Here is a 25,495-nt window from a genome sequence, read left to right as displayed (position 1 = left end):
CCATCTAGAACAAAAGGAAACAAATACAACCAAGAGGAGTAGACAGCAGAAAATAAACTCAGAGCTGAAACCAACCAAGTAGAAACTAAAAGGACTATACAAAGAATCAAAAAAGCCAGGTGCTCCTTCTTTGTGAAAATCAACAAGGTAGATAAGCCCTTAACCAGGCTAACCAGAAGGCACAGAAACAGTATCCAAATTAACAAAATCAGAAATGAAAAGGGAGACATGACAACCGAAACTGGCTAATTTTAAAAAACCACCAGGTAATACTACAAAAGCCTACACTCGGCTTTCTTTCTTTCCTTCTTTCTTTCTTTCTTTCTTTCTTTCTTTCTTTCTTTCTTTCTTTCTTTCTTTCTTCCTTCCTTTCTTTCTTTTTTTTCTTTTTTTCCATCTTTATTAAATTGGGTATTTCTTATTTACATTTCAAAAGTTATTCCCTTTCCCGGTTTCCAGGCCAACATCTTCCTAACTCCTGGCCCTCCCCTTCTCTATGGGTGTTCCCCTCCCCATCCTCCCCCCATTACCGCCCTCCTCCCAACAATCACTTTCACTGGGGGTTCAGCCTTGGCAGGACCAAGGGCTTCCCCTTCCACTGGTGCTCTTACTAGGATATTCATTGCTACCTATGAGGTTGGAGCCCAGGGTCAATCCATGTATAGTCTTTGGGTTGTGGCTTAGTCCCTGGAAACTATGATTGGTTGGCATTGTTGTTCATATGGGGTCTCGAGCCCCTTCAAGCTCTTCCAGTCCTTTCTCTGATTCCTTCAACCAACCGCAGTCCCGTTCTCAGTTCAGTGGTTTGCTGCTGGCATTCGCCTATGTATTTGCTGTATTCTGGGTGGGTCTCTCAGGAGAGATCTATATCTGGTTCCTGTTGGTCTGCACTTCTTTGCTTCATCCATCTTATCTAATTGGGTGGCTGTATATGCATGGGCCACATGTGGGGCAGGCTCTGAATGGGTGTTCCTTCTGCCTCTGTTCTAAACTTTGCCTCCCTATTCCCTCCCAAGGGTATTCTTGTTCCTCTTTTAAAGAAGTAGTGAAGCATTCACATTTTGGACATCCTTCTTGATTTTCATGTGTTCTGTGCTTTCTGATAGATACCTGGACTACCAGCCCAGGGATAGCACCACCCCCATTGGGCCCTCCCCTTTGATCACTAATTGAGAAAATGCCTTACAGTTGGACTCATGGAGGCATCTCCTCAAGGGAGGCTTCATTCTAGGTGATAATTCCTGCTTGTGTCAAGTTGACACACAATACCAGTAGTACACTCAGAAAGTCTCTTTTCTGAAAAGTGTTAGACATAAGGCAACAAAGCAGTGTGTACATCTTTATTAATACAGGATGCTGACATACTATTTACAAAGCACATATTAAAAAAGAACAATAGGATTACCAAGTTTTATAAGAGGTTTCTCTGACAACTAGTTTTATGAATTAAATGTTTGCATGTCTATTTTATTGTTTTGGTTGTAGTTTTTTTAAACAAAAAAAATTAGCAGTGTCATGTATTTTTGGTAGCATCAAAATTTGCATTGAATGAGTTTAGAAGAGTAAATAAGCATTGTTCAGATATAAGACACTAAATTGATTATTATTTAAACACTAATATGACCTTGTGAATTTAACCTATTTTAGAACTTTAAATGTTTCTTCATCAGCAGTTTTAAAAACATATATACATGGAAATACATATGTATTTTATGTTTGATTAAGAATACATAATTGTGGGTAGGCAATAAGAAAAAAAGGATTTTAAATCTTAAGGAAAACAGCAAATGTGTCTGTTAGAAGCCCAACATGAACAAGACTAAATGGCCTGTCTCTGATTCCTAAGAGAAGAAATGCTTATGATTTGACATATGTCAGTTCCAACATGATCGTATAGTAAGCAAAGGCAAGTTCACATGGGAAGAAATTCGCAATTGGAAACTGAAATAATTAATTACTGTGAAGTCATAAAATAACAGCCTTTGGTTTCAGAGGTACTGACATGGAACCTACATGACGTGAGTGAAATACATTCTTATTTACATCACTTTCTTCCTTGAATATTCAAGACGAGTGACGCTTTCACTTTATACTGAATATTAAAATATATAATTATGAAATATAATGTGGTATAAACTTAATCCAGTATGTGTGTGCTCTTTTGAAATTAATCTCTATATAATTTTTGTATGAAAAATTAGTTTGAAATAGCTTACACTGACCTCCTACCATCATACTTGCTAAAGTAGGATTTCAAATCTTAGGGTTGTCCAAAGGTTAATTGAAAAATGAAATTATGATAATTGTACATTTAATTGGCCTTAAGCAATTTAAGATTGCAGGCAATTATACAAGTTATAGAAATGAAGTTCAGTGTAAGCTTTGAAGTACATGCTGACATAATTGTGTGGGAAAGAAAAGAATTCCTTACATCTATCTTCCATGTGTGTAAAATAAAGAAATAGTTGTAACTGACTCTAAGTGAAAGTTTGTTCTTCAGAGAAAAAATCACCCTTAAGAATCATGACAAAAAATTATGTGAAAAATTTATAGCTTGGGGTATCAAGTTAAAATTTAAATGACACTTAACTACTTCAGTATAAATTTTGCATTTTGCTGTACCTAGTAAACAAAATTACCAACAATTCATTACTGAGGGGTATAACTCTACAAAGGTATGATATATATATATATATATATGATATATATATATATATATGATATATATATATATATCAGAGAGAGAGAGAGAGAGAGAGAGAGAGAGAGAGAGCGCGCAAGAGGTTGTTTGGCATGTACAAGATTCTGTATTTTCTGTTTCTCGTTTGGTGAAGCATATGTCAAGATCAATTTATCAAACCATGTCTAATTAACTGTGTCAATTCTTGCTGAGGCACCAACATCTAATTCCTACATATTCTTAGAAAACCACAAGAAACCTGGAGAAGAGGTTAAGACAGAACAGCTGACTTGAACCTCCGAACCATAATTCAGAAAGGGCTGCAAAGAATGACCATATTCAGTAGCAAGACTTTGGGATGACAGTTACATCAGGGGGATAAAGTTACATTTACAGAATTTATATGTAAAACTGTTCTGCTGCCTCCAGTAAGCCTTATTTTCTGCTGTTCGTCTACCACCTCCAGATCTGACAATATTTCTGTCACCTCTTTACCCTTCAGCATGAACCGGAGGGTCCCCTTCAAGGCTGAGAATTGCATGGTCTCGTATTCATGTGCCTTAACCAGCTGTATGGTTTTCAGTCTTATTGAACTATTTCATGCTTAGAATTATTATTTCCCAAAGTCTAAAATACGAATTTAGTGTAGAACGTTTGATACTGAAACCAAGTGTGTCTTCAACACAACCGTAATATCACCATGATAGTAATATAAATCTGTTTTGTATTATCTGATCATCTTAAAAACAAAGATTTTAATATGTATCACAATAGATATTAAATAGTGGAGGGTTATTTATGTTTCTAGAATAAATTACCCCAAATATGAAACTAAAAATAATTATAGATAGTATCTGTAAACTGATATGACTTCAATGAGAAAATAAAAATATATTTTCGAAAAGAATAAGCCTTACTCCATTAAAGTTCATTAAAAAGTTTCATATTTGTAGAAGTCTACTGAGATAACCATGCAATTTCCTTACATTTACTTTACCAAATAAAATAAGAAATCACCACTTACTGTAATACATTTGAATTAATTAATACGGTAGAATGAAAAAATGATACTTTATCATAAATTAAAGTGACATGAACTATCATCTCAGACTTATAAAAAGAACAATGTTTGTTTTGAAATATTTTTACTAATGAAATAGTCAACACATGATAATTATGAATACAGAGATTATATCATGACACAGTTAACAGTGATGTTGGAAATGAGCTGTAGAGATAATGAAAGTAGAATGCTTGGTTTTGTTCTTTTTTTTTTTTTTTTTGTAGCTGTTAGTTATTCTTACAATAGTGTGTCAACTTTTTGAAAGCCTGAAACCTCAAAGGAATTTTTTGACAGGAGAGACAAAAATCAACTAGAAAATGTCCATTTGTTTGCTAGGTGATGATCATCTGTCACTTTTTTGACATACCCTTTTTCACAGTGCATCTTTTCAGCATAGTTTTCTCAGGATGTATGATATAAATCTGATTGCAGTCACTCATTAAATACATATCCATTTTTTGCCCAATGTTTATGTGGGTGGAAACTGGCAAAAGCTTCATTTTCTGCTAGCTAAAGAAAAGTTTTACATGTGTACTTGTAAAAAAAGTAAAAATAAAATACTTGATAATTGAACAATCATAAATCTTTAAGCCACAGTTACTTCTATATTTTGGGATAGTGATGATGATATTTTTTCATGTTGTATGCTATAAGCTATAAACACATATTATCATTTATAGCCACACTAAATTTTACTATAAAATGATATTTTTATCATTGAAATTATATGAATTTCAAATTCTCAGAACCATGAATTCTGAAAAGTTTTTTCTTTACAAATATGTTTCAGTATTTTCAAGAATCTTCAGCAGTCAAGCTATATTTTTAATTTGAGGGGCATTATTACCTTTTCGTTTCTGTGTGTTTAAATCTCCTCGGCTGCTTTTATTGAAAAGAGATTCTTGATTTATACAATAAAACCTGATTACAGTGTCACCTCACTTAACTCCTTCCAGTTCCTTCCCAACTCCCCTCCCATCAGGACTCATTTCTTCTCTATATCTCATTAGAAAAGGACAAGGTTCTAAAAAATAACTAAACATGACATCATAAAATATAATAAGACAAAGCAAAAACTATGATGATTCAACCCAACAAGAATAAAACAGCTGTAAGTGCATGCAAAAGAATCTGAGATCCATTCACTCCCACTGTCAGGACTCCAACAGGATAACTAAGCTGAAAGCTGTATATAGATACTGAAGAGCTCCTGTTGACCCCTGTAAGTGGTAGGTTTGCTGCTTCAGTCTCTGTGAGTACATAAGCTCCTGAGATGATTCAGCCTCTGTGACTTCACGTGCTTTGCTCAGTTGTTTCCGTGGGCCTTGCTTCCAGGTGTTTACCACCTCCTCTTTCTATCCCCCTCTTTCCCTAGTATTTCTTAAGGTTTGTAGGGAGGGCTTTAATGGAGAAGCACCACTTGGTCTCTCTCACTACATAATGTCTGGCCATAGGTCTCTTTGTCAGTTCCTTTGTACTGACAGAAGAAACTTCTGTGCTCATGACTGGATAAGGCACCAATTAATGGATATTATAATTATCATTAGGAGTCATTTTATTGGTATCTTTGTTGTTGTTGCTGTTAGACCAGTAGTGTTTGGTTTTACCCCAGTTCTCTGGGCTATCTCATCTTTTGTTCTTGGGCAACCAAACAGAGTGGGGTATGGACTAAGTCTTGTGGAATGGTCCTTAAGTCAAATATGAAATTGGTTTGCTACTCTACCAAACTATGTGCCACCATTTCCCTAGCATATCATATGAAGAGGACAGATTCTAGGTAAAAATATATGTGCCAGGTTTGGTGTCTGTCTCTTTTCATGGCCTGCAATGTTTCTTTGACACCAAAGACACTAGAATTTAGGGTTGACTGTTCCATGAAGGGAGCATCCGGACTTCCCTATTTTTAATGAGTTGTGTGGGTCTTATCCTCAAAATTAGGGCTCCAATTTGCAGACAGCAACCCATAGTCATAACAAGAGCCTGAGTTCTGGTAATTGTCATGTGACCTCCTTGACCAACAACACAATTGAATGCAACCCAGTCTTACTAATGCAAGACAAGAGATAACTATTTGGGACTTTAAATTTCCCATTATTGTGAGACCTCTGTTAGGATTACCCTCATATAATTTGGAATGTTTCCAGTCCCCTCAGTACCACCTGTGTCTTACTCAGTTTCTCCTCAGACTGATTCTCCTCCCCCTTTCTTCCTGATCCTCCTGTTTCCATCTTCACCCAACCCTAGTTCACCCATAAAACCTATCCTATTTCTCGTCCCATGGAGATCAGGTGACCACTCTAGAACTTTCATCTATGACTCTCCTCTTTGAGGCTACAGATTATATCTTGGTTATCATTTACTTAATGGCTAATATATACAAATAAGCAAATGCATACAATATTTATTGTTCTGGTTCTGGGTTACCTTACTCATGATTTCTAGGTCCATCCATTTGCCTGCAGATTTTGTGATGTTCATTTCCTTAACAGCTGAGTAATATTCCATTGTGCGAATATACCACATAATTTTTTATTCGTTTTTGTGTTGAGGGATATTTAGATCATTTCCAGTTTCTTGCCATTGTGAACAGAGAAACAATGAAAATGTTTGAGCAAATGTTCTTCTGGTAGAATGGAATATTTGGCAATACAACCCAACTGTGGTATAACTGAGACTTGAGGTAAATCCTTTCCCCATGTTCTGAGAAAATGCCACACTGAATTCAAAATGGATGTACAAGTTTGCACTCCCACCAGCAATGGAAAATTTGTACCTCTTGTTTTAACATCCTTACCAGTATGAGCAATCACATAAGTTTTTGATTTTAGCTATTCTGACACGTGGAATATGGAATCTCAAAGTAGTTTTGATTTGCCTTTCCCTAATAGCTAATGAGATCAAACATTTTTTAAGTATTCCTCAGACATTTGACTTTCCTCTATTGAAAATTTTCTGATTAGATCTGGTACTCCATTTTTAACTGGATTATAAGGTTTGGAGTTTTTTTGTTTGTTTGTTTTTGTATTTAGGTCTCTTGAATATTTTGTATAATAATCTCCTGTCAGATGTGGACTTGGCAAGAATCTTTTTCATTTCTTCAGGCTACTAACCTGCCTGAATAACAATGTACTTCTCCTTAGAGACGTTTTTAATTTTTATGAGATTTCACTTATTATTTTTTATCTTACTTTCTGTTTGTGGTGGTTTGAATAGAAATATCCCCCGCCCCACACACACAGAGACTCACATGTTTAAATGCTTGGCTCATAGAGAGTGGCACTATTAGAATTATGGACTTGGGATCAGGGTAGCCTTGTTGGAAGATATGTGTTGCTGTGAGCATGGGTTTTGTGGCCTCATACGCCCAACCTATGCCCAATATGGAACACAGTTACTTCTGCTACCCATGGATCAAGATTTAGAATAGTCACTTCCTTCCCCAGCACCATTTCTGCTTGCATGCCACCATGATAATGGACCTCTGAAATTAGAAACCATCCCCAATTCACCATGATAATTTTCTGGTCATTTACATACACTCTCATACCTTCTGCAAATAAAGATAGTTTGAATTCTTCCTTCTATTTTGTATCCCCTTATTCTCCTAGAGTTTCCTTAGTACTCTTGCTAAAAATTCAAGTACTATATTGACTAGATAGGAAAGAGTAATCATCATTCTTTTGTTTCTGATTTTAATTGAATTCCTTTAGGTTTATCTCCCTTTAATTTGATGCTGCCTATAGGATTGCTGTAATATGCCATTATTATGCTTAGATATAATGCTTGTATTATTCATCTCCCCAGGACTCCTCTGGTCATAAAGTCCTATTAAATTTTTGTCAAGAGCAGTATTTTGTGATTGGAATTTTCAGTAAGTATCTGACCGGATCATTTGTTTTACCACATCTGTTAGGCCCAGTATTTCTCCATTTAGTATTTTCTCATGACCTGCCCATTAATGAGAATGGAATATTCAAATCTCTGACTATCAATGTCTGTGGGGGAGTATGTGATTTAAACTGTTCTAGTATGTCTTTAACAAACTTGGTTGCCCTTGTGTTTAAGACATAGACATTAAGATTTGAAATGATATCTTCTTAGATTCTTATTTTGATAAGCATGTAGTTTAGTTCCCTTTCCCATTTCTTTTTATTGCTTTTTGGTTTAATTTGTAGTTTGATAAATATTCAAGTTACTACATAAGCTTGCTTCTACGGTCCATTTGCTTGCAATTATCTTTTTCCAACCCTGTGCTCTATATCACAGAATCTTTTCTTTGACTGATGTATCCATTTATTCTATCCTACCTTCAATGTCTGTGATTCTGACACCCATCTCTTGAATTCTGTTCCTGAAGTGTAGCTCCATTTTTCACAATATCTCTTGGGATTTCCAGGCACTGCTTCACAACAGTCAGGGAAAGATGGAGCAGAGTCAAGTTCTGAGGTCCCAACCTTCCCTTTTAGTGTCTGAGTGTAGCAAAGTCTGAAACAGGGAGGCCAGCAGGATACCAGGCCAGCAGTGAATGCTGGGAGAAAGAGGTCTCCTCGGAAGACTTCAGTGCTACGACTCTTTTAGAAAACAGTTTTCTTAAAAATTAGTCAATGGAACAGCTTATATGCTTTATTTTTGGGGGTGAACAAGGACCATATAAACCTTGGGAAGTGGGAGAGGGTTTTTTGTAGGGTGAAGTTTCATTGGCTGAATTTAAAGGTTCTGTGGATTCCTCATTTGCATAAAGAATCTTTCCATAAAGATTAACCTCTGATATTAACAAGGATTATGTGGCATTCCTCAGGTAGAGTTTGGGGGTTAGACTCCCCAGATAAGGTAGAGAAGAGGAAGTCCTGCTGGGAAAAGGAGTCCTGCATTTTGCACCAAGCTCAGTGTAGCTATTCAGAGAGGAAATACTTTGCCAGTAAGTAGCAGAATTTCTCAATAGTGAAGCTTGCCACTATTGTTTCTTTTCAACATTCTAAACTTTTCCTTTTCAGGTTCCCCTTACCTTAGATCTATGTGGCAGAATCCATAAAGTCACCCTGAGACAGATCTCACATGGGAGGGTTCTTCACGGAGGAGGAGCAGGGCAAATAGAGGCTGCCACTCAGTGCAGGCGGAGGGGGAAAGCTGGAAGGGAAGAAGAAGAACACACATCAGACAATGTGGTAAATGCAAAGGAGGAGGAGGATATGTGACAGGAAGCAACAGTGGGAGCGTGTCATGGCTGGCAGCTTGTTCTGATATGAAGACATCTTGTCACTGGGTTCTTCAGGCTGGCCTTGGAGGTGCCGGATTGCTAACTCTTCAGTTTGTGTTGACATCTTTATTGTTTCAATTTCCACTTTCAGGTCTTCTTCGTTTCCTTCTACTGACTGTGTTTTCCTGCCTTTAAAAAATGTATTCATTTCTTCTTTAAAGAATTATATCACATAGTCAGTTGAATATTTTTCTTTTTCTTGTGTATTAGCTGGGTTCAGTGCCTGATTTCCTAGCCTTTTTAGCCTGCGTGTTCACAGGGGACCTCTGCTTTTATTGGAGCATGGGATACTGAGACAAATAGGGGAAGAAATGATTGTAGTGATCTGTTGGGGAGAGGTCAGAAAGGAAAGGGCGATAGTGATGTGGAAACTTAAGGGTTCTTTGGAAAAGTCAGTTACATGGTGCTTTGCTTGGGCAAACGCATGATGGAACATTTAGCTTAAATGGACACGGAAGTGAAAGGCCAAAGCAGACTCATGAAAGAACATTTACTGAAACAGACACAGGAAGTCTGTTAAAGCAAGTACGTGAAAGGACACGTGATGAAGGACTCTTTGCTCACAATGCTCTACTATTGGCCTACCTTACATTGCCTAGGTGATCTCCAGTTGTTGGGAGTCTACAAACTCAGGCTGATTGGATGCACGTGCTGAGGCAAGGCACGTAAGTGCAAGACAGGATGTTTGGAGGGTATAAATAGGACTCCACAGAGTAACAGAGGCAGAGCTCAGCTTGCTGGTGTAACTAGCTGTACAACGCTTGTGGGTCCGAGTCTTCAATGATCATTGCTTCCCTGAGAGAGGCACAGGTAAGAACTTCTCCTGGTGTTCTGTTGGCTGCCCCGGCTGGTGATAGCTGAGGTGAGACTGAGACTGAGGCTGAGGCTGAGGCTGAGGCTGGGAAATCTCTGCTAGATCCTGTGGTCCCTCTTGCTAACATGATTCTGTGAACTGGACTGCTGGTGTATCTTTGACGTGTCTGTGAGCAGATAGAGCTGCTGCTGCCTGCTAACCTGTGAACTGAATTGCCAATTTCCAGACAACACAGACTGCAGTTTTTCTAAAGATCTAAAGAGATTCGCTTCCCTGTATCCTTTCTTTTCCAATGCCTCTGGTCGGCTGTGGGCTCCAAGGGAGGAGAAAGCATTTAAAACCCAGTATTAAAAGTAAGGTTTGAAAAAAAATTAAATTTACAAGATAACAAAAGGTCTCCTGCTACAGAGCTGGGGATAAGACTGGAGGGATTGAATCTGAAGGGATAGAACTACAAATGTGGATGGAATTACCAGTTCGTGGCTGCTAGGAATGCTTTATAGAGCAAAGCATGAGAAGATGAAGATTACAAGGGGAAGATCTTTGAGATGCTAGGGGAGTGAGTGGTTGGGGAATGAGAACAGGGAAGGGTGACTCAGATGTTTTGCTGCAGAGGTGGGAATGAGACTGGGGGATTAGATCTGGATAAATATAGAGAAGAGAACATCTTTAGGTAGCCTCCTTGCTTCTGTCATTTAATACTAACATTACTAATTCTTGCATAGTTTAAATTTCCAAATATTAGTTTTAAGTAATAACACAAGCTTTTAATTTCAGGCATAATTTGAAAACTATGATAAATTTAAATCTATAATGTAATTTTAACACAAATAAATATATATTTGAAATAGAGATTTTAAATTATTTTTTGTTCTTAGAGATTATAATACAATCACACAATTTCCCCCTTCCATTTTTCTCCCCCAAATCCTGACATACATTCTTTTGCTTTTTTTCAAATCCATGACATCTTTTTTTTAAATTTTAAAATTTTTAATTTTTTCAATATTTTATTAACTTTTCAAATGTTATCCCCTTTTCTGGTTTCTCCTCTGCAAACCCCCTATCACATTCCCCCTACCCCTGCTACTATGAGGGTGCTTCCCAACCACACACCCACTCTGGCCTCTCCATCCTGGCCTTTACCTATATGGGGCGTCAAGTCTTCCCAGGATCATGGGCTTCTCCTGCCATTGATCCCTGACATGGCCTCCTCTGCTCTATATGCAGCTGGAGCCATGGGTCTCTCCTTATGTACTCTTTTGTTGGGCTTTAGTCCTTGGGAGTTCTGGGGTGTCTGGTTGGTTGATCTTTTTTTCTTCCCATGGAGTTGCAAACTCCTTCAGCTGCTTCATTCCTTTCCCTAACTCCACCATTGGGGTCCCAATGGTTGGCTGTCAACATCCTCATCTGCATTTGTCAGGCTCTGGCACAGCCTCTCAGGAGACACCCATACCAGGCTCCTGTCAGCAAGCACTTCTTGGCATCAGCAATAGTGACTGGGTTTGATGACTGCATATGGGCTGGATCCCCAGGTGAGGCAGTCTCTGGATGGCATTATGTTTATTTCAGAGTTTGTGTTTCTCAAGTCAGTTGAGTGTAATTGCCATACTCACTAAGACTATTTGTGTCATGATTAACTAATTCAGTCTGCATGGACTGTGCAGTGCAGCCATATACATCACTTGTCACAGTTGGTCACTTGATTTTGTTATTGTTGTTTGGTTTGGTTTGGTTTGGTTTGGTTTTGAAAGAGACATGTTTCCATTAGATTCCAGAGTGCACTGTATGTTTGGAATATCTTCTAACTTCCTTCTTTACCTGTTGTTTTCCCCTCAATGTTCTTCCCAGGTTTGAATTTCAATGCTTGTGAAAGTCTGAATGTAATGCTTAGTCTGAACTCTTCTTTGAGTTACTGTATTGTCCTTATATCTGTTTGCCTCTCTGTTGATCTAAAAACCTTTAAATATGTAACATGTCAACTCATTTTCCTTCCATCATTCAAATATATAAAACCAGAGCCTTTTGATCCTGGGTATAAATACATCAGACATGCCATAAATCACTATGTGCATCCATGGTCTCTGAATGATGATTTTTCATTTTGAAAACTCTTACACTGTTTTATGCCTCATCAAATGTGTTAAAATCTGTCCAGCTAAGTAAGACTTAAAGGTACCACTTAGTATACCTTACCTTTATTTTTTTAACACTCCTAAGCACTGTCCAATTAAGTCAAAATCATGCCATGATTTTGTTCCAAATATTCCTTTGAGCTATTGGTTTTATTAATATCAACACTAGTTTAAAAAAAAGCTCTTCTTGTCTTAACTTTATCAATGTTAACTTCATTTACTTACCCTATAGTTTGTTTGAGTACTTAAACTATAATTTTAAAACAATAATTTGGCTTTTTGGTCAATTTAGTAATAAATTATTGTTTTAATTTAAAATATGTAAGAACAAAACTAAACTGTTTTGTAAAGTCAGTTTCAAAAATAATCAAAACATTTACTATTTCCTTCTAAGTGTTAGAAATTCATGCTATTCAATTTTCTATTACAGTGGTCTTTTTCTTTAACTTCAAGATTCACAGAGGGCAGGGAAAATGATGAGGGTGCAGTAAGAATGAATCTCCAGTCATCCCCATTTTGTTACCACTGCTAGGTCAGGATGAAAGAGTTTAACCAAGAATAATTTTATATTAGCTATATTTAAACACAGCACAATTTTGGAAAAAAGGATTCTCATAACAATTAACTTAGGATAAGACATATCTGCACCAAAGCTTTATACAAAACATACATATGACTTCATCCATAAGATGGATTCCTTTTGACTTACAAACAATGCTCAATAAAAATCTAGGGAGAGTGAGTAAGTTAATCATGCTGCCTGGCCCTAAGATAGCATAAAAGTCACTTAGACTGTGGTAAAGTACAAATAATGTCTTTCATGATGAGTTTTATGGCCTACAGCAGTGCTCAAGCTTTTCAAGGAAAAGGTCTTAGGTATACACACATAATGTTTGTAAACTACATTTTTGCAATGTGCTTGTGGGAACAGCTAAGCACCTCGTTCTATGAACACTTAACCTGTGTGATTTACTTTCCTGGCTTCTGCAGTGATTATCTGTGTACTTAAACTCGTTTTGCCTTCTACATGACATCAGGTAAATTATTTGTGTCTTGAAAGTACTCATAATTACTATGATTGCATCTATATCTGATCTCAATAACTCATTGTTAAGCATTGAAGTTTAAGGAGTTTATTGACCTGTCAAACATATTAACTTAAGAAAAGCAGCCTTTTTGTGTCAAATTCAGAAAGATTCATGTAAATTCATTACCTTACAAAGTATACTTTTTCTGTCAGTATCAATGTAAACATGTGCTTGTGAGCGGCAAGTACACTTTTAACAGTAACAAATTTCAGTAGTGTGATTATTTTTCAGACTCAGCTTTATAAACTATTAGTTTTCAAGAAAGCTGGTACCATTTAGAAGATAGTTAAGAATTCTGCTTAGTCCCTGGAAGCTCTGGTGCAGTGGAAGGGGAAGTCCTTGTTCCTGCTAAGACTGAACCTCTAGTGAACGTGATTGTTGGGGGGAGGGCGGTAATGGGGGGGTAGGGGATGGGGAGGGGAACACCCATATAGAAGGGGAGCGGGAGGTGTTAGGGGGATGTTGGCCCAGAAAACGGGAAAGGGAATAACAATTGAAATTTAAATAAGAAATACCCAATTTAATGAAGTTGGAGGAAAAAATGAAAAAAAAGAAAGATTTCTGCTTACAGCATTGTGCTGATTTGAATGAAAATGACTGTAGACTCAGGGATTGGCATCATGGGAGGTGTGGCCTTGTTGAAGTGGTGTGATCCTGATGGATTTTGAGGTTTCAGAATCTCAAGCCAGGCACAATGGCTCAATCTCTCTTCCTGCTGCCTGAGGATCTAAATGTGCAACTCTCAGTTCTTCAGCATCATGTCTGCCGTGTGCTACTATGCTTCCGACCATGATAAGGGACAAAAATCTCTGAACTGTATGCCAACACTCATTAAATTCTTTCCTTCATACGAATTTTCTTGGTTAAGTGTTCTGTTCCCAGCAGTATAATGCCCTAAGTAAGGCAGATGTAAATGTGAGCTAAACAATAGTAAAACTATGAATTCTTGCTAAAATATTTTTATAAACTGTGAAATTATATATTAAGTAATCATAATCAACATTCTGATTTAAATTATATCTGGATAAAGCAAAGTTAAATAAACTTACAAAGGTATTGTATAGAGAAAACTCAATATACTGGTAGGAATAAGCAATGATATTCTAGTGAGTTATTTATTCTTATGTGCTGGCATAATTAATTTCATAGTATATTATAGTTCTTCAAATAAATTGTATTATTAATTTGTTTATGTATTGAATGTTGTTTATATATTGACTTTATTTAACAAGTCTTTTGAAAACTTATCATATTGCAAATGTCTGTGACACGTTTTTGCAGGTCTAACAATGTTTCATTTAAAAAGAGAAGCCTTACTCTGACTCTAAGTCTCCTACCTTCAGTCAACATTTCCTCTACATACATCATTATGTCTCACTCTGGTCCTCTTCTCTTTCATGGTCTACCCTTTCTATGCCAAAACAAAAATATTCATTTTTGTATCCTAACAATTACCACTGAGTAATTACTGCTCAAGACAAATCACAAAGGATTGGAATTTATGTTTCCTATATCTGAATTCTCCCTTTTTCTTCTTTAATTTCATTTTTAATTATGTCTATATGTGCACTTATGTGTTTGTTTAGACTGCATTAAGCTCTTGCAGTTAACTGATGTAGCTCACAAGTATTTAGAAATTTCTCAGTTTCTTAGACTTGCTCAGTTGGATAATGGCTTTTTTAAAGGAGGGACCCTTCGTCTTATTAACTTACTTGCTTGGCTCTTAGGTTGATTAAGAAAGTTTCTTTTCAATGGCAAAATTATATTCTTTACAATCAGCCTTGCATCTTCTTATAGTTATTACTCTTACTTTTTGTCCTACCTATGAAACTACCTCTTGTTTGAAGGCAGAAAAGTTATATGCATGAATTTAGAAGAAAATGTTGCAGTCTGATAGTTGGAGTTTGCTCTGTCTACCAAATACATGTGTATATAAATATATGTAAAGTCATTGGAGCTTTGCTTTAAAATTTTAATGTATGTATGTGTATATATCTACCTGTATGTATGTATATGTCCATTCATGTATATACATATGCGTATATGTGAAGTTATTGGAGCTTGTCTTGCATTACCTACTCAGTGTGGGAATGTTTCTCTGAATGTATTATTTTCATCATTTTTTTCTTCTTGCCAGACCCCAAAGAGTGTAAAGGGTTCAAATAGTCTAGAGAGTCACAGGAAATGCAAGCCCCTCATAAATAAAGCTTTATTCCCTCAGAGAACAATCTACTGAGTGATAATTACTGAATCTATGCCCTCCCCTCAGTTTCCCCTGTAGACGTTGGCCTTTGACAAATGCCCTCAAAATAGTATACAGATGCCTAAATCAGAGAACATCTGTTTATACCATGGTTTGCTAAACATTGTCAGTCTGCTATTGAGTTGAATAATTTGAATATCTCCACTGAAGCTTTAATCTGTGATTCTCTTTCATCTCTTTTTGAGAAGTAGAATTATTAGATATTAACATCTAATGGAATTAGAAAACCAATTTCTATAACAAAGAGCAAATTTTCAAAAGCCAATCCTTAATCTTATGATTCTCTAAAATTAAATCTGTACTAATTGAGGTTTTCAACAGAAATGAAAAGCATCAGAATGGGGTGTGTGTGTGTGTGTGTGTGTGTGTGTGTGTGTGTGTGTGTGTGTGTGTTTTATCAAAAGAATTGATGTATGCTCTTATAGGAGCCATGAAATCCTATTATATGCTATCTTGTGTCTTATACCCACCAGAATGGCTAAGACAAAAAAAATGCAAGAGACAGCTTCTGCTAGTGAGGATGTAGACCAAGGGGAACAGTCCTCCATTGCAGCAGGGTGGGAAATCTTGTACAACTTTGCCAATCAATTTGGTGGCTTGTCAGAAAATTGGGAATAATTCTACCTGTAAACTCAGCTGTACAACTTTTGTGCATATACCCAAAAGATACTCCACCTACCCACAGGTACTCTTCCTCAATTATGGTCGTATCAGCAGATTCTTAATACCAGGACTGGAAACAACCAAAATGTACCCAGCAGAAGAATGGATAAAAGTGTCATACACTTTCCCAATGGAATACTACTCATCTATTATAAATGATAATATCAGGAAATTTGCAAGGAAATGGATAGAACTAGAAAATTTCACCGTGAGTGAGGTAATCCAGAGAAAATCCCTTTACATGACATGTACTCAACTAACTGTAAGTGGATATTAGACATAAGGTACGGGATAATCATGCTACCATCCACAGACCAAACTGGTAAGTAACAAAGACGACCTAAGAAAGGATGCTTGAATCTTATTGAGAAATGGAAACAAAATGAATATGGGGGGATATGTGGAGGGAACAGAATGGGAGAAGGGGTGGTAAAGTTACAAGAGGCATATAGTGTGGTTAGAACAGAGGTGGAGACAACAGGGGCTGGTGGAGGGCATATCTGGAATTAACTAGAAACCTAGGCAAAGCAAAGTTCTCGGAATGTACGAAGGTGAAGCTAAGACTCATATCAATAGGAGATATAGAACCTAAAGGGGCCTTCTGTAATCAGGAAGAAGGCAACTATGGCGGGGTGGGGACAGCAATCTCCCCACAAAACTGTCGACCCACAATATGTCCTGATTATAAGATGCGCGTGAATAAGAAAGAAGCAGAAATTGAGCAAATGTTTAGCTAATGACTGGCTCAACTTGAGACCTCTGAGATTTTGCCATAAAAGAAATTCCACTCCTGATACTATTCATAATATTCCCTTATACTGGCTGCTAGGAACCTAGCAAATCTGTCCTCTGAGAGGCTTCGCTAGCAGCTGATGGAAACAGATGCAGAGACCCTCAGTCAAACATTAGAGCTCAGGAATCTTCTAAAAGAGTGGAAGGAGATTGAAAAGGCCAGAAAGGTGAAGGACACCACATAAAACATACAGAATAACTTCAACTTGTCCCATAAGGATTTATAGAGATCGAACAACCAATCAAAGAGCATGAATGACAAGATCCTATGCCTCCTATGTGTACGTAAAAGATGGGCAGATTGGTGATTATGTGGGACCCCTAAAAACTAGAGTAGGGGCTGTCTCTGATTTTGTTGCCTGTCTTTGGACCATTTTTTTTCTAACTGGGCTGTTGTGTCTTAACTCAATAGTAGAAGGTGCGTCTAGTCCTACTGCAACTTGATATGCCAAGGCAGGTTAATAACCATGGCAGCCTTCCCACTCTATGAACTAAAAGGGAATGGACAGAGATAGGAGAAATGAGAAGGAGGGAGTGGGAGGAGACGAGGAAGGGGAAAATGCCACAAAGTAAAGTAAAAGAAAATATTACCATCAATGAATCAGGAAAGCAATGATAAAATTCAAAATCCAAAAGGTTTTTTTTAATAGAGAATAAGATTGAATGTAGTTGGGCATCAGATAATAAGTGAAAAGAGAATTCCAAAGTTTCCCAGATTAAACGTGCTGATGTCTGATTGCAAGTGTAGTTGAATACAACTTATAAAACAAAAGCAAGTCTGACCTCGAATATATTTTGTGTAGATCCTCCTTTATTTTTTGCTGGGTCTGAGTTAATGACAATATACAAATCTCTTCTATAATTATCCTCATAAAAATAATTTGTACAATATTTGGGCATCACTTTTTTTCTACTTAAATTGAAGCATAAAATTATTCTCCACTTAACAAATTAATTACAAAAAGGAATAAACTGACTCATTAATACTGCTAATAAATTATTATTTCTGTGATAGTATAAATATTTTTAGCATATTTTAGCTGTTTCCTATTCCCTAACAAAGGAGGCCCTTGTTACCTAGGAGCAGCTCTAGACTGATATCATAATAATTATTATGTAATCTTATTGATATTATCATGTTGTCAAAAATCTCTATTGTGATATTTTTGACTACTCAGTACGTCTATATGCATTCTCTTAGCAGATCTGGAAGTCATTGGCCAGAAATTTTCAACCAGCATTTTTCAGTCCCATTAATAATGGTGCAAAAGCACACATTTTCATGCTCAGCGATCAATATGTTCTTTGTGTGTTGTAAATTATCACAGCATTTGCAGTTACAAAATGTAGCTGCAAATATTGTTTGACAGCTGGTTTGTAAACATATCTCTTTGAATGCAGTGTAATACTTATCTTGTATGTTCATACATCAGTGACTCTCAGCCATTAATATATCTTGAATGATAGCTCACAATAAGGATCTCATTTTTCTTCCTATAAAATATTAATGGCAAATAACCCCGAGTGATTTTTTTTAAATATTCAGAAGTATTCTACTGTGTCACAATTACAATTATACACACAATATGTTGGGGGAATGTTATACAATTGGATTGTGCATTTACTCTGTAAATGTTTTCTTTGGTTGATTTTGCTCTTTTTGTGTGTGAGGCACACACACATGTTTATATATAATTTTTACATAAAGAGACATGCATGAAACAAAATAATATTGTTAGAAGAATTGTAGGTCATAGGATTTATGGCCAGCTTGATGTTCCAGTCCCTCCATTAGAAGCCTTTCCTGTTTATAGAAGATAGTCATTCAGATTCCATATCCCCCATCACTAGGGGTCCTAGCTAATGTCACCATTATAAATTTCTGGGAGTCTTCATTGTCCTAGGTTTCTGATTCATCACAGAGAGGCTACTTACCTTGATTCTAGTCCTCTCTCCTAGTAATCTCTCCCTCTGTTCTCACCCCTGCTTTTCCCTCCTGTTCCTATCATTACATGCTCCCATTTCCCTACCTCCATCCATCTCAGATGTATATTCTCTCTTCCTTTCTGAGAGAGATTTAAGCATCTACACTCAGGACCTACTTGTTCTTTAGTTTTTTGATTCTGTGGATTGTAGCGTGGTTATTCTATTATTTATGGCTCGTTTCCATTTATATGTAAGTCTATATCGTGTTTGTTTATCTAGGTTTGTGGTACCTCCCTCAGAATGGTATTTTCTAGATGTGCAGGAGGATAGATGGAATAGAAATTGAGGGAATGGACACCCAATGGCTTTCCCAGTTTGTGACACATGCCCTGACTATCAATGACATTCTACTATACTTGCAGAAAGGAACCTAGCATAACTGTTATAACAGAGGCTTCACCTAGAAACTGATGGAATCAGGTGCAGAGATCCAGAGCTCACTATGAGGCAGAGTATGTAAAATCCTAAAGAGGAAGAGGAAGGAATGAAGCAGCCAGAAGGGTAAAGTGAAGCAAATCATAATACAACATAATAACTACGCTACAGAATCAACTAAGCTACAGCCATAGGGTCTCACAGAGACTAAAGCACAAACTAGAGAACACACAGGCCTTCTGAATATATGTAACAGTTGTGCAACTGGGTTGTTGTGAGACTCCTACCAGCACAGGAAATGGGACTATCTCTGACTGTTACTTTCCTTTGGATCCCTTTCCCCTAACTGGGTTGCCTTGTTTAGCCTCAATAAGAGAAGATGAATCCAGTCTTACTGCAACTTGATATGCCAAGGTTGGTTGATACCCATGGGAGGCCTCTGGGGAGAAACATAGGGGTGAATGTTGGTGAGACAACAACTGGGAGGAAAGGAGGGGTGGAAAGCTGCATTTGGGACATCGGGATGTAAGGTGAATAATTTAGTCAATAAAAAAATCTCTGATTGCAAGACTCTTTCATAAAGAGAATCTCACATAAACCCACACACGCATATTCAGGACCAGTCTATCAGCTATAGATACAATTAGAGTTTTGTTTATTTAAGTAAAATATTAACTGATCTCCAGGTTAAATTAGTTTAAATAATTATTCAAAGTTTTTAATGTTAAAATTACTAGCAATATGTTCATTTTTTAAAATAACTCAGATATCTTGAAAGCAAGGGACAATAGAGCTAATACTAGAAGTCGAGGGGCAAGTTTTTCCAGTTGATTACCATAAAAAGTTAACATCTTGCTCAGCATGATACAGAGGTGGGAAATGATCTGCATGCATTATGGGAATTAGATTTTAATGCCTAAGATCATTGGAATGATAGCAGTATTGCTGATTTGTAGATGTTAAAGGAAACTGAAATTCCACTGATAAAGAACCTATAATTAATTATCCTGTGTAGTTAATTCCTGAGGTTATCTTCGGTAGCATAGGAACACATATCGAATACATAAGTTTTAGCAAACATACACTACTAGGATGATACTATACATTACTATTCAAAGTAAAAGAGAAAATTTACCAGAATATTTCTTCAAATTTCTTTCCTTCCTCTCTCTTTTTTATTGGTTATTTTATTTACTTACATTTTAGATGTTATTCCCCCCTTCCCGGTTGGTTTTACCTCTGCAATTCCCTTATCCCATCCCCATTCCCTCCTATTTTTGTGAGGGTCCTCACCTGCCCACCCAACTCCTCCTGCCTCACCACCCTGGCATTCCCTTACACTAGGGCATCAATCCTTCACAAGACCAATGGTCTCCCCTCCCATTGATACCAAATAAAGCAATCTTCTGCTCCATATTCTGCTGGAGCAATGGGTCCCTCCATGTGTTCTCTTTGGTGGTTTAGTCCCTGGGAAGTCTGATGGGTCTGGTTGATTGATCTTGTTTTGCCTATTGAATTGCAAACCCTTTCAGCTCCTTCAGTTTTTCCCATTACTCCTCCATTGGGGACCTTGTGCTTAGTCCGGTGGTTGGCTGCAAGCATCCACATCGGTAGTCTTCAAAATGTAAATAATAGAGCTTGGCCAACATATCATCTGATGAAGGAAGAATAAGTCTAACTTTTTAATAAAGAGTGATATGTGTATCATATGTGGAATTATACAATTGTGCAAAGACTTAACAATTTAGATATTCTTTCAAGATAAGTACATCACATAAAATAATTTAACTAAAATATCAGTTCAAGGTGAACAGTTTCTTATGATAATCTAAAAGTAAATTAATTTAGGTGATCTTATAGAAAAGTCAAATATTAAGTATGCCTTTACCCATTGAGTAGGATTGATAACTGTCAACAATAAAAAACAAGGATGCCATGGGTAGAAATAATGTTTTAGAGAAAACTTTAAAGGACAAGAGTTAATTTAAAATTGGGGTGATTCAGTTTTTTAAAGTGTTTGGCCACCAGGAGTTTGACAGTGTTGCACTGCATATATGGGTAACACAGATTGGACTTCTGGGGTTTGTTTTGTTGTTGTTTTATAAGTGTGTGCATGTGTGTGTGTGCTATTTCTTTTTCTCTTCCTCTTCCTCTTCATTTTCCTACTCCTCCTCCTCCTCTTTCTCTTCTTCCTCCTCCTCCTCCCCTTCTCCTCTTCTCCTCTTCTTCAAAAGCACAGAGGGTTGACCTGGGAGGACTGAGTAGTAAGTGTTGGTTTGCATTATGTGAAATTCCCAAATACTCAAAACATTCTGATGGAAAAAAGTTGGGATGAGACAGGCAAGGTATATTTATCAAACCTAGACTTAAATATTTTCAGGACGATGTTAAGAGCATTGTATTTCACATGTTATGTCACAAATATTGTGTCCATTCAACATCATGTATAAGAAGTTTGTCAATAGTGAAGCAATATTAACAAGTTTAAAAATTGTATGTTCTATTACCGCGACATGTTCAGCTATGGTATCTTGTCAGAATATGTTTAAATATTTTGACAAAAATAATGAGGTCTTTAACTGAATTGTGCCACAGAGTGCAGAAAGTAGTGTTTAAAGCTATTTAAAGAGGATTGACCACAATTAATAAAAAATTAAGTGGAGGCAAAGAAAACTGTAATTTCCAATTTGATCACTCACAGTAAACTTGAGATATAGTATTCCCAAACCTATTTTTCTGAATTTAAAAACTGTCCGTTAGGATTTAACATAACTTATTTTGTGTATTCATTTTCTCTTAGTTGCTGCTCAGTTGCTATGAACAGACACTATAATGAAGCCAATTTTTCTTAAAGCAAGTATTTGATTAAAGGATCATGTACAGTTTTAGAAGGTCAGTGCATGATTATCATAGAGGGAGCAGTTAGGTATGATGCTTTAGCAGTAGCAGAAAGCTTCACATCTGTATCCTCAGGCCAGAAGGAGAGAGAAAGAGAGAAAGAGGGAGAGGGAAAGGGAGAGGGAAAGGGAGAGAGAGAGGAAGAGGGAGAGGGAGAGGGAAAAGAGAGAATGGGCCCACCACTAATGGTACAGTTTGTCAAACAAGCCCACATCTTTTTCCAAATAATTTCACCTGCTATTGACCAGGAGGAATTCTGTAAGGAGGGCACAGGCATTTGGGATTTAAATTAATAAATACGAGTTTAAATCTCAGTTTTAAAATTACATAGGCTCCTATTGAGCCATTCTCATTCAATCGCCATATATTTAATATATTGTGTTACTGTTCCTTCTCTTAAAGAACAATAATTTGATAAAGATCAGTGTAATCTGAGTACCAATACCACTGTTGGCTTTCTTTTTGAAGCAGTATGCACTTACACTGGCTTTTGTTAAACTTTTTGCATAATATAAATCATTTAGAATGCATCTATAAAATTTTGTGTCAAAATTTAAAATAAATGAAAAATGTAATACACACTGATGTGCATTTTGCATGAAATAAATGTGTTGCTACTTGCAAATTTTAAAAAGTAAAATTAGTTGGAAAAATATAGTCCTAATAACAGCCAAAAGAAACACACTGCATTGTAGTAACAACATTAAAATATGTTACAAAACGAGAATATTTTAGTTTGGATGAATTAAACTTCTAAACACTCATGCATGATATATCTTAATTCTGTACTATATATGGAACTAAACATATTTCTCCCACTCTGTTAAGATATAACACTTATTTATAACAGCAATCATTATTTAATCTAGTCTCACATTGAGTGTTTCATATCTCTAAATTTCTATTATGGACAAGAATTCTATTAAACTGCTGTTTATGATGCTATTGATTTTTATGATGTAGATAATTGTAACAAATTAATTTAGTTTGATATGGTATTATAAGGCTTCCCAGAAGATTAAAAATTGACCTGTTCTGTCAGATCAATCAAGCATTAGGTCATCGAGAGTCCACAACCAGACCATCCTTTTTTCATCAGACGCTATGCTCATATGACAACAGATTCAAGCAGATCAGTAATTCCTTATTTGTTCAAATATATATGCTCACACTTTTTCTCAATATTTTTGTTATTAAAATATAATTATGTTATTTCCCACTCCCCTTCTTCCTACCAACTCTGCAGACGGAGCCCCTTTCAATTTAAATATTGTTACACATATATACATGTAATGCATAGATATATAAATAAAATGTATAGGGACAGGTTAGTGGTGCTTGTATGTATACAATGGCCACTTTGTATTGCATAACCAACTAAGAGGTCACTATAGGAAAAATTAATTGTAGTACCTAGTACACATTGGTTAGCTGCAGTTACTTATCTAGGGGTGGGAAAACTTTCAGTATTCCCCTTTCTCCATGAGAATATCCATTATTCTTGTCATTATCCCATTAGGCCAGCATAATTTATGAAGTATCATGGATGAAACTTTCCTGTCATTTCTAGAAGACACAATCTTAGACAAGATTTTCTGGACCTATGGCTCTTAACAATCTTTCCTCCCTCCATTTAAATTTTGCTTTTTTAATTTTGGAACTTTTAAAAATGTTTTTAATTATAATAAATTTATATCATCATTGTATCCCTACCACACTTTCTATATTTCTTTTCAGTTTCAAACTGATATCCTCATTTTTATTATATGTATACAAATACTAAAGAATATATGTATATTTGTACATTAAATATTAAAATAATATAAATATTAAATATATATTTGGATATGTATATTCACATATTATAGAATATTAATTATTTTATTAAAATATAAATTTTAAGGAAAAGTATAAGCATAGTTACTTGATAAAAGAAGATATATATATATCTTAAATATTTTTACATATATGTTTATATATGAACTTATTTTTATGGTATGCCTCTATATGGTTGACTACTTTGTATTAGAAAATTAATCAAGGGCCTCATCCCTGGGATAGGGTATTCTTCCCTCTCTCAGCAGTCATTAGTTGCCCTAAATTTTTTAATCTTTAGAGAGACCGTGAAAGTTCTTCCACCTTCCATGTCAGTATGTTCATTGATATTGCCATTGTCCAGGTCTCCTTTATACAAGGATTTCTATAAAAGGTACTCTCAATCAGAGTTTTCCAGATCAGTCTACCATCTGTTCTACCAGAAAATGATAAACAAGTTGCTATCGGAGGGAAGCAGTAAATAATTCTTCCCAGTGCTGACATCTATTTACCATAGCCAGGACCAGCATGACAAGATATTCATAGAGGTACAGAATAGTAGTATTCATATGCTGGTAATACTCTATAACTATCTAAATGACCTTAAGTCCTAGTAAGCAGGATAAATCTTGTTCATGATATGAGAAACCTCCCCAACTACTTGGAGCTAGTGAAGGCATGGGTCATAGATAGGAACTACCACCAACATTTTCTAGAACAGTAGACTTCCTAACTACATCATAAGTCTTCACTTTAAACCCACATATAGGTATAGCTATCATTCCTTATCAAAGAAGCTTCTTTCTATCACAAATGAAGACCATTAAAGAAGATCACAGCTGCAAGAAAAAGATCAAAGGACCATGGAAAGCTTAGCTCCAGTGGATATATCTGTAATCTCGCTTCTGGAAACCAGGCTCAGGGAACATGAGCCAAAATACTACAGAGTTTTTCGTATATGTATTTAAAATTATTTTCACAAGTTTATTTCAAATGTTTCTTGACTTGTTAATTACTTAACTGTGATTTGGATTTCCATGATGCAATGGAAAACTATTCTCAAACATAGGCAAAAAATTATCCTTCAGTATATGTTTTAAAAATTTCAACAACAAAAAAAACCATTTTTGTTACTAACATCCATTTTTAAAAAGTGTGTGTTCTACTTCTGTTTTTGCTGTGAATTTTATGCCATTGTTTTAAATAGGTGAGCAATATTTCATAGTGTAAATATACCACATATTCTTTATCCAATCTTCAGTCAAGGAACATCAAGGTTATTTCCATTTCAGGCTATTATGAATAAAGCATTCATGAACATAGTGGAGCAAGTGCCTTTTTGGTAGGATGCAGCATCTGTTCGGTAGACATAACCCAGACCTAGAAAGAAGATTATTGTATGTACTCACTTATAAATAAATATTAACTGCAAAGCAAATGATAGCCATGATACAATCCACAGACCCAGAGAGACTAAGTAAAAAGGAGCACTCAGGAGAAGATCTCCCTTGAAAGAGAAATAGAATAGATGTTGCTTGTGGACAGAGAGTGGACAGGAGGGAACTAGAGGGGTCACATGGAGAGAAGATAGAGGGAGAGAATACTATGGAAGAAAACCTGAATTGGTGGGCTTTGGGGGCAAAAGATAGAAACCTAGTAAAATAAA

This window comes from Rattus norvegicus, chromosome 15, assembly GCF_036323735.1.
Source record: "Rattus norvegicus strain BN/NHsdMcwi chromosome 15, GRCr8, whole genome shotgun sequence".
Taxonomy (NCBI): domain Eukaryota; kingdom Metazoa; phylum Chordata; class Mammalia; order Rodentia; family Muridae; genus Rattus; species Rattus norvegicus.
The sequence above is the reverse complement of the archived record's forward strand: the minus strand, read 5'-3'. Positions refer to the sequence as shown.